The sequence below is a fragment of the Vombatus ursinus genome, unplaced genomic scaffold, assembly GCF_900497805.2.
Source record: "Vombatus ursinus unplaced genomic scaffold, bare-nosed wombat genome assembly UNPS02010394.1, whole genome shotgun sequence".
NCBI classification, from domain to species: Eukaryota; Metazoa; Chordata; class Mammalia; order Diprotodontia; family Vombatidae; genus Vombatus; species Vombatus ursinus.
The window spans coordinates 970,898-981,279 of NW_020950172.1; the positions used below are offsets into that span (position 1 = coordinate 970,898).

The window sequence follows — 10,382 nt, forward strand, 5'->3', positions numbered from 1 at the left end:
TCTGTCTCTCTCTGTGTCTCTCTGTCTCTCTCCATTCTGTTTGATTCTGTCTCTCTCTGTGTCTCTGTCCCCTCCCTCTTTCTGTCTCTGTCTTCCTTTTTCTGTCCCCCACCCTCTCTTTCTCTCTCTCCTCTGTCCTTCCCTCCCTCTCTGTCTGTTCATCACTGTTGCTAGCCTCCTTCTCATCAACCTCCCAAATTAAAAACCAAGAGAAAGGAATGAGGCCCCTTGGTAACTAGCAAGCCCGCAGCCTGGCGCCCTCAGCCTTGCAGCGGCCGTGGGTCCACGCCCTCAGTGGCAGTGGCTGCCGTGCATCCTCAGGGCTCTTGTGGATGGGGGATGGGCCATTGCGCTGCCCGGCTTCCTGTCTTTCTTTCCATCTTCTCCGCCTGGTCGACGGGATCCTGACTCCATTCGCTTCCCTGCCTCAGCCCCTGGTGACATCCCAGTACCCTCTGAGGCCGGTCCGGGGGCGTTCCGTAGTGCGTCGAACCCTTCCCCAGAGGACAAGCGCCCCGCTCCAGCCGAGTGCTCAGCTCTTCCTTTCTCCCCGGGGAGGCCCGGGGAGTCTGTCTCCCTGTGCTTTTGCCCTGCTTGGTTTTTGCTGAGTGTGTGCTCAGCCCTCCTCCATCGCTGGCCTCCTCTTCCTCGCTCTCCTCCGTGTCTGTCTATGATTCTTCTCACGTACCTCAGTTGGGAGAGTAACTAGTTGTCCCCCTTTGCCCTTTTTTCCCTCTTGGCCCTGTCTGAACTTCAGGATCCAGGGGGAGGACGTTCTTCCTCTCCCCAGACGAGCCTGGGCCAGACCCTTCTCCGGAGGGCCGCTCGAGCCAGCCTTCTGCCGTGCCGGCCCTCCGTGGAGCCCCGGGGCTGACCTTTCCCAGTCTCCCAGTTTTCCTGGCCCACCAAAAACATTTCCCAATGGGGTTAGTACATTGACAACACATTGGGGCCCCCACAGTTCAGGGTGACGCTCCTGTCCAGCTATGAGGAAAGGACACACCCGAAGTGTTTGTTCAGGGACGGCAGCAGGCTCGAGCCAGTTGCCCTCGTGACTCAGCCGGGCAGTGGCCGTGGAGCAGAGGGGAGCCAACTGTAGCCTCCTTCTTCACCCCAGAGACGCCAGGCCCATGAAGACGGGCCAGAGCTCCGCCTTGGTGGTGGCTGTTGAGAGATGTCCAAACATCCGCCGCCCTCCCTGGTCTTCACCGTGACTCATGGCGAGGGTGCCGCCAGCGGGAGTTGGGCGGGGGTGGGCTCCTGAGGCAGCCCCTTCCACTGGGAGACAAGCCTCAGTGTTGAGAGCTCCCCCTGACCTCGGGCCTCCTTCCTGCCATCCGGTCCTCCTGATCCTCGCTTTTCTAACCCAGACGTGGCTTCCTGCCCGAGTCAGGCCAAGGGGCCCCCGCGTGGAGAACTGCCGTCTGTCGGCCTGCGGGTGATGGAGTGCCACCGTGGGAACCCCTTTGGGATGCTGGCTGCCACGTCGGCACCTGCAGGAGCCAGGGACGACAAGGGTGGATTCCAGTCCGACTCCCTTCATTTTTTTTGTGGAGAAGGGACTTGGCGGAGGTGGCGGGGGGGTAGGTTTCTCTGCCCCCCCTTTTCCCAGTTGATTATTAGTAATCACATTAAAACTCTGTCTTAAGCCCTCACCCAAGGGAACAGCAGAAATGGTTGTCTGTTTGAATGGCCTTTAATTAAAGTTCAAACGAAATCATACCCTCGTGATGGAGAGATCCGTAAGGGGTCGCCCATAGCCTGAAGGAACGGTGCCCGCCGGTGTTTGAGCGTAGGACCGAAGGTCACGGAGCTTTCTGTGGCTTACAGTCTGGGATGATGGAGGCGAGGCCCTGCCTGGAGGCAGGAGAGTGTGCCCAGCTAACCCCCCTGGGCCTTCCGTGCCCTGTGTGGGGAGCGAACCTCCTGTCAGGCAGCGGGGCTCCTGGGGAGCGCCCAGGTCGGGGTCTCAGGCAGCCTCAGAGGCCAGCGGAGGACGGCGCTGAGGCATGAGGTGGTGTGTGAGGGAGGGTCCAGCAGAGCAGGTGACCACATCAAGGTTCAAACCCTGCGCTTCTGACTCCAAATTGAGAATTCTTTGCATTTTGATTTCTGAATTTTGTGGCTTCTTTGGCATGCAGGCCAAAGAGGCCCCTTCGCCCAGCCTGGCCTGGAGCCTGAGGCCTCCGTATCGCTCTGCCCGCAGGGTACCAGGAAGGAGCCCTGGGCAGTACCCATGGACCACTAAGGCCTTCACCCATCCTCTGGGGAGGGGACTGGCCAGACGAGTTGGGGCGAATGGACTTCACAGAGCAGGAAAGCATGACCCCATGCAGAGGGAAGAGCCTGGTGACGAGCTTGGCGCCTGCACAGAAGGGAGGCCCCGGCCTGGCCCCCGAGCCCAGGGACGAGAAGCCTCCATCCCTGGCCGGGAGGGCGGAGGTCACGTCCTCTCTTTGGCTCTCAGGATGCATGGCGTGGCCTTGCTGAATGTTATTTTTCCTTCTCTTTTCTTCTTGGGGGCAGGGGAGGCCTTGCAGGGGGCGATGGAGGTGAAGGAGGAGCTGTCACAGTCTCTTTGCCAGGGGGCCGGGGCTGGGGTCTGTCCACAAGAGGGCTGGTAGGAGCTGCGGAAGGTCTGGGAGTAGGGAGTGAGGGCTTGGAAACTGTATTCCCTGTGCTTGGCACTGGGCCTCGAGCATGCAGCAGGTGCTTACTGAATGCTCATTGGCTGACTGGTTGGTAAGCTTGTTTTAGACAAGGCAGGCCCCCAGTGGACACGCAAAGCCAAATCACTGTCGGGTTTGCAGAGCACCTCACTGGAACCTCCCAGCCGTGTGACAGAGGCACTGCTGGCCCCTTTTTACAGATGAGGAAACTGAGGCTCACAGCATCTACCCACAGCTGGTGATTATCTGAGGGAGGATTTGAACTCAGGCCTTCTCACTGTCCCATCTTCTCCTAGAGAATGGAATGAGACATGGAAGGAGAATAAAGACAGTGTAGGTCTGATCTAGGGCCCAGTGAGACCAGGAAGGGACTGGAGATGAGGGGTGGGGCAGGAAATGACTCTCTGTGGACCCGTCAGCTGATGGAGGCTGAGGCTGGGAGAGCTCCCAGCAGGAGACCTTGGTCACCTCTCCAAAGCAACGGCATGCCCTCTGGCCCCCTCTGGCTCCCTGTGGGCAAGGCGGTCACCCCGAGAGGTCTGCAGGGCTCCACACCACGTGGGCCCTGGGGCCGCAGGGCCGGGAGGCGCTGTGCTCTCCCCTGGGCGTGGGAGCTGGATTCCAAGGGACGTCTTCCCAGAATCCTTTGCCGTTAACATCAGCGTGTGGGCTGGGCATGAACTAAGCCTTGCTCTTGGAGGGTCCCTGACCCAACTCTAGTTTCTAAAACTTAGTCCATTTGTAACTGTCTTTTCTCACGAGCAAGGCTCAGTGGATTTGAATTTGTATCAAAATAGTAAGTCTGCCTTGAGAAGACAAATGCTCCCTCAGATAATCACCAGCTGTGGGCAGACGCTGGGAGCCTCAGTTTCCTCATCTGTAAAAAGGGGCCAGCAGTGCCTCTGTCACACGGCTGGGAGGTTCCAGTGAGGTGCTCTGCAAACCTGAAGGTGATTTGGCTTTGCGTATCCACTGGGGGCCTGCCTTGTCTGAAACAAGTCTACCCACCAGTCAGGAGCCGTGAGAATCCGGCAGACACCTGGATTCCAATCCTGCCGCTGCCTAGAGTGACTGCTGCGGTCTGGGGCCGGTCATTGAAGTCAGCCTCGTCCTCGGTGAGATGGAGATGCTGACACACCAGTAGCACCTACTTTCTGTGGTGGCCAGTCTACACGTGCTCTGTGATGTCAGTGGTTAAAGATGCGCCATCAGCGGGGATGATGAAATCAGGGCCCACGGAGCAGCAGCGGTGGTGACGGCCCCTGCTGCCGCCTGTGTCCAGCACGGCCCCCGCATCCTGGGCGTTCAGAGCTGGGAGGGACCCCTGGGCCCCTCAGCCGCCTGGGAGCCTCCAGCCAGGGAGCTGGCCCTTAGGATGCCTTTTCTTGAGGGGCTCTGTGTCTGACTCACCTGCTGCCATTTATCTATTAGTTTCTGGCTTCATTAGACACTCTGTGGGGTCGAGAGTAGGTGTGTTTGCAGGTGTGGGAAGCCTCAGAAAAAGCCAGGGACTCCCCACCAGTTGCTCCCCTTAGCGTCAGAACCCCCATCACCTCCAAGTGGGAAGGGCCCTCACATCTTCTGGTCACAAGGCCGCTGATCTCTCCTGCCCTGGTTTTCTGTTCTTTCCCGCCGTGTCTCAGCTTCCCTATTAGCCCCCAGCCATGCCCGCCACCTTCTCTCACAGCTTCCATCTTGGGGAGGGGCTCCATGCCTTCCCCCTCCGCCCTTTGAGGTTCCCTGGGTGTATCGTGTTCCCTCTTAGAATGTAAGCCTCCTGACGACAGACACTTTCTTGTTACTTAGGTTGTTATCCCCAGTGCTTAGCACTGGGCTGGTATGTAGTAAGTGCCTTGTCCAGCCAGCCAGGCTGCTGCACCCGCCATAGACCCTAGAAGTCAGAAAAGAACTTGAAAGCGTGGCCCCTCCTCTCGAGACCTGACTGGGGAGGAAGAGCCGGGGATTTTCTGTTCTTTAAAACTGGACCTTGTCCTGGTCGGTCTGACTGAGCCTGTGGTCCTGTCACATTTGCTAAAGAGAGACATGGTTCTGAAAGTGGGCTAATTATTCTATTCCCTCCCAGCCCACATGTCTCATTTTGGCGCAGCTTTGAACACATTCCCAGCTTCTCATCCCCACGGTGCGTTGCACCTACCTGCCCAGAAGGGCGGCCTTGCAGGGAGAGCCTGTCCCTGCCCTGAGCCCTAGGGTGATAAGCCCCGATCAGACTTGGGAGCTTGGAGGGATGAGGCAAAGCGTCCCTTCCAGAGTGAGGTGCCCAGCAGCCTCTGCTGCCCCCACAACCCTGGGCTTGGGCGCCCAGGCCCGGAGGGCACCCCCAGCACTAGCCGCAGTGGTAGGCACATAGGAGAGGCCTGAGAAACGCTTGTTGACTGCTCAAGTGACTTCTAGGAAGCAGCGGGCCCCGATACTCCAAACCTGGAGGAAGGCACTTCACTTGTTGGATTCCTGCCTTTTCAAGCCCAACCCAAAGGCCACCTCTTACAGGGAGCCTTCCCTGATTCTCTCACCCAGCCTTGTATGGCATCCTGTTTGGGAACCCTCTGACCCTCTTTTCTTGGGGTGTTGTGGCCGCTCTGCCAGACCTGGTGCATGGCTTGGCACCCCATAGACTCTCCTCTGGTGTTGGTTATGTTTTACCATGCTAAGAACTTACCGTCTGTTTGAACTAGTGAGGACATTTCCAGAAATGTTCCTGGATGAAAATAAAGCCAAGCATTTGTGGAGAAGACGCCCCGCAACGGTGGTGCTGAGGGGGAAGGGCAAACGGTGAACAAAGCCGCACCCAAGGTTGATGGCATCCAGCTGGGCCGCAAGAAGGGCAGAGGCTGGGCCCACAGCTGCCAGGGATGCCCCACAGGCCTGGAGGCAAAGCAGACAAGCCACTGGGCATTTCCCTGCTTGCTTGGCTTTCTTCCCTCAGTCTGGAGGGTCCACATATATACAGATTTTCTCCCAGAGACAGAAACCTTTTGAACCCTGCTAGAACAAATTCCAAGTTGCTGGCACTCAATGTGGGAGGCCCCCTGGCATCCACAGCCATTGGGGTGGGAAGGCCCTGAGGAAACCTGCTGGCCCAACTGCTTTGCTTTGACAGCAGCAGCAGAGCGGGCCTCTGGGCCCTGGGGGTCTTGTTAGCTTTCTGCCCTGTGCCTGCCAGCACCCCACACTGTCCTCTCCTTCACACAGGACCTTTGGTCATTCATGTGGATAAGAAGCCTCATGGACTGCAGCTAGCTTAACACCCATGCTGTGGGGGGCATCTTCTCTGACTTCCGCGTGGCCCCCTTCTGTCCTGGGGGGCCAGCTGGCCCTGAGCTCAGCAGGAGGGTGTCTGTATGGACTTCATGCTCAGCCCGCAGCCCCAGGCTGCCTGATGTCCCTCCGTCCATCTGAGATGCTGAGCACCACCGCTCTGCCCCACTCCGTGACCCATGGAATCTGGTCAGAAGGGGCCGGCCCTGCGCCTTCCCTCTGGTGACTGATTCTCTCCCCTCGGCCCTGCTTACGTGCGGTTTGCAGCTTGTCTCTCCTGCCAAACTGTGAGCCCTCAAGCACAGGGCCATGCCTGGCTGTACTGACTGCAGGTGTCTACTATCAACTGACTAACTGACCAGTCCAGAGAGTTTGTGGGGACTCAGACGCGTTCGCTCCACTGCTCACTGACTGGGTGTGAGGCTCAGGTCGGCCCTCCATCCCACCCCCTGGCTGTGTGACTGTGGGCCAGTGCCTCCCCATCTCTGGGCTTCAGTGTCCTCTGTAAAAGGGGCCCAGTATGGCTGGGAGGGAAAGGCCTGGTCACCTGTGCAGTGCCATGCGGCAGCAGCCGACACTGGTAGGCACGAATGCCCCAGATTGGCCCCACTGTGAACCTAGCAACATGTAAAATAAATAGAAAACACTTTTTAAAAAAGCAAAAAACCAGCCGTTCCAGGGAGATGGCAGAAAGCTCCCCTGGGCTGAGCAGGTGGGTCAGAAAAGCCCTGGAGGCCCGTGTCACCAGGAGGGAGGATGCCGAGCTGTGCGCAGGGACTCTCAGAGGTCCCATGGACCTGGGCTGCTCGTCTGGCTGAGGAGACTAAGGGAGGAGCTTGGCTGGAGTTGGTCTCCTGACTCCAAGCCTGGGACCGTCTCCACTCAAGGCCTTGAGAGGCACTTCGGGGGTGCAAGCTGGAGGTGGGGGCAGGCTGCCCCCTCCAAGGTGTGTCTTGTTTTTCCATCCCTGACCCTGAGGCGCGCAGGGCTTGAAGAGACGGCAGGACACACTCAGGAGGCCCCAGAAATGGCTCCTGGGCCCAGAGAAGGTGAGTCACTAGTGACGTAGGAAGCAGGAGCTGGCAGCGGGCACCTGACCGCGAGCAGGGCATCTGTCTGCGCGCGAGCCCAGAGCCCGGGCGGGGGCAGAGGCGCGCGGCAACCCCTCGTCGGCCCGTCCCACTTTTCCCACGGGATCCGGGAGCCCCGGCCCCGACGCTATCGGCTTCTGTGGTCCCCACAGGGACAGCAGGAGCGTGATGTCGCAAGACATTAAGACCCAGGGTGGAAAAACACAAACGTGGCAGGGCCTGAGAACGGTGACATCTAGTTATTCTTTAGCTGCTTTTATTCTGCACATGCACGGAGCTGTGGACTTAGTGAACCACACTCTGAACTGTTCTTGTGGAGCGCACCGGCCGGTCAGGCTACCCGGCCCCCAGGCGGGTCTGCTGCAGGGCCTGGCTCCCAGCTCAGGCTGCAGAACAGTGTCCTCCTCTCCTCTGGGCCTTTGTCTCCATGCTGTGATTTGACAGGGCTATAGTGGAGTGCCGCAGGAGTCCGTCCAGAAACGGAGAGTGTTGTCATTTTGGTTGTATTGGCCTGGCCTAGCCATGAGCAGTGAATCACTCCGCCATTACTTAGCTCTGCGAATCACTGCTTGTAGAGCGCACTTGCGGACACTTTGAATTGAAGACCATCTTGGTTTTTGTTTTGGGATGGGCAGTGGGGTTAAGTGACTTGCCCAGGGTGACACAGCTAGTAAGTGTTATGTGTCTGAGGCAGATTTGAACTCAGGTCCTCCTGCCTCCAGGGCCGGTGCTCTATCCACCGCGCCACCGAGCCGCCCCGAAGATCCATCTTGTCTCACAGAGAAGGAGGCTGAGGCTTGCTGCGGTGAAGTAACTCGTTCAGGTTCACACGGCTAGTAAGGAGCAGTCAGGATTGGAACCCTCACTTTTGAACGTCAAGCTTGCTTCCGCTGACGCTGCTTCCTCACTTATAAAACTGGGGATTTTCATTCCTATCCCCATTTAGTCCCCCCCGGGTCAAGTGAGAAAATATCTGAGAACATTTTGTAAGCCCTGGACACCAGGAAAGTGCTATATGATGAATCGTGTGACATGTAGAAGGAAGAATGCTAAGTTTGAAGTTGGGAGACCTGGGTTCAGATCCTGACTCCATCCCTTACTCGATGTGTGAACACAAGCACTCTCTGAGCCTCAGTTTCCTTTTCTTTAAAATGGGTCACACTTGTAGGCACTTAGCTTTGTAAACCCCAACATGTGATAGGAAGGGGAGCTGCTATTACCCCATCCAGTGTTGGGAGGAAAGTCTCTAGGGGCGTTAGATCACGGGCTGCATTTGTGGCCGCGGCCGCGTTTCTTTTTTCTCCTCATGTCTTCCTTGGGATGGTTTGGTTTGTCCACGACAGACACATCTGAAGGCCTTTCCGCTGCTCTGGGCCAAAGCGGCCCTCGCCAAAGCCCTCCCGGCCTGGTCAGGGCCCGCTCCCTCCCCGAAGCTCGTCTGGCTTTGTTACGTAGGGAGCAGACGGGCCCTTGGCCAGCTCATCCCCTGAGCAGAGTGCGCTCTGTTTGGTTTCTGTTATGGGGCTGTTACCATAGCTGGAGCCGGGTGGGTGCTTGGACCTTTGTGAACCCAGAATTCTTTCAGGATGATGGAATATTCCATGTTTTCATGCTCCTGATACAGAGAACATGTTCAGCTATTTTACCAGGTATGTGTTTTTAACAGGTTCATCTAATATAGAAAATGTGTTTCTGTTCCAAGAAAAACAGAAGCGGTAAACAGTTGGGAGATAGTTGGCATATTTTCCTTTATTATCCTGTCTGATGATTAATGCGCTCAGCTATGCTCAGCCTCACGCTTAACCAGGTTACTGTTTAGTTTGGGCGAGGGTGTTTTCCTGCTGAGCCCAGAAATGGCCAACCCTGTGCCCAGCCTGTCTTTCAGAGGGAGGCTTTGCATTGTCTCCTCATCACGGTGCTTAATATCAGGTCAGATGTTCTTGTGAAAACAGATTTGGGCTTAACGATGTTGGCGGCTCTGTTTGCACACGCTCTTCCAAACGCACCTGCCTGTGTCCTCGTGCGTTAGCAACAGGCCGGGACCAGGGTCTGCGGGGAGGATGGAGGGCCGAGTGTGACTTTCCCCCAAAGGTCATGCACCTGAGGGGGCAGAAATCCTAGCCCCACAGAAGGAAGAGGTTCCTTCCCATTGGGGGCACCTCAGGGGGGGGGGGGGGGGGGGGAGGGAGCGCCCCACCACCAGGGTCATGCTGGGCAGAGGGTGCCTGGTCACCTCGGGGGTGGACGAGATGCCCTTCCCCATTCCGTCCCAGTCTGAGATTCGTGAAGTCATCTTTCTCATTTTATGGAAAAAGTAGAAAAAACCATTTTAAATTGTTTCCCTGACTTGGCCTCTAATTGCATTCTTATTCTGGCTTTCTCTGAGTTGATAAATGTTTCCTGAAAGGATAGGTGAATGAATGATTCATAATGAATGATTCCTGCCATAGGAGGCTTACGGATCGTAAAAATGAGGAAAGAGCTTGTGCTCCCCGGCTCAGTCATCCAGGGGACTCCCCCCTGAAGGGTCGCTGGCATAGGGAAGGGGCAGGGCCAAACCAGAGCCCGCTGAAGGGGGAAGGGTGGCTGCAGAAAAGCAGAGGGAGGCCTTTCTTCTTGGTGCTGACATCTCATTGCCCCCCTCAGGTCCATTATACTGAAGGCACCTTCTGGAATGACATTAGTCACCTGGGCTGGGGGTCTGGAAGGAGCTGGGGCTTGGGAATATGCTGGTCTCTCTGCTTCAGTACTGTACAAAATGTGTTTTATAGCCAGCAAGTGAACGAGGTAATAGAGTGATCTCCCTCCCTTTCTTCTTCCCTCCATTCCTTCCTTCCTCCTTCCCTCCCTCCTTCCTTCCTTCCTCACTCCTTCCTTTCCTCCTTTCTTCCTTCCCTCCCTCCCTCCCTTTTTCTTTCCTTCCTCCCTCCTTTCCTCCCTCCTTTCCTTCTTTCCTTCCTTCCTTCCTCCTTCCCTCCCTCTCTCCCTCTCTCCTTTCTTTCCTTCCTTCCTTCCTCCCTCCCTCCTTTCCTTCTTTCCTTCCTTCCTTCCTTCCTTCCTTCCTTCCTTCCTTCCTCCCTTCCTTCCTCCCTCTCTCCTTTCCTCCTTCCCTTCCTCCCTCCCTCCCTTCCTTCTTTCTTTCCTTCCCCCTCCCTCCCTCCCTCTCTCCCTCTCTTCTTTCTTTCCTTCCTTCCTCCCTCCTTCCTTTCCTTCTTTCCTTCCTTCCTCCCTCCCTCTCTCCTTTCCTCCCTCCCTTCCTCCCTCCCTTCTTTCTTTCTTTCCTTCCCCCTCCCTCCCTTCCTCCCTCTCTCCTTTCCTTCCTTCCTCCCTCCTTTCCTTCCTTCCT

General features: G+C 56.9%; 1 protein-coding gene across 2 annotated transcripts in view; it reads left to right on the plus strand.

The window, feature by feature from the left end:
- The window catches only part of ATXN10 (ataxin 10), an 85,353-nt gene that overhangs the window by 47,139 nt on the left and 27,832 nt on the right, over positions 1-10,382 (plus strand). The gene's annotated exons all lie outside the window — the stretch shown is intronic.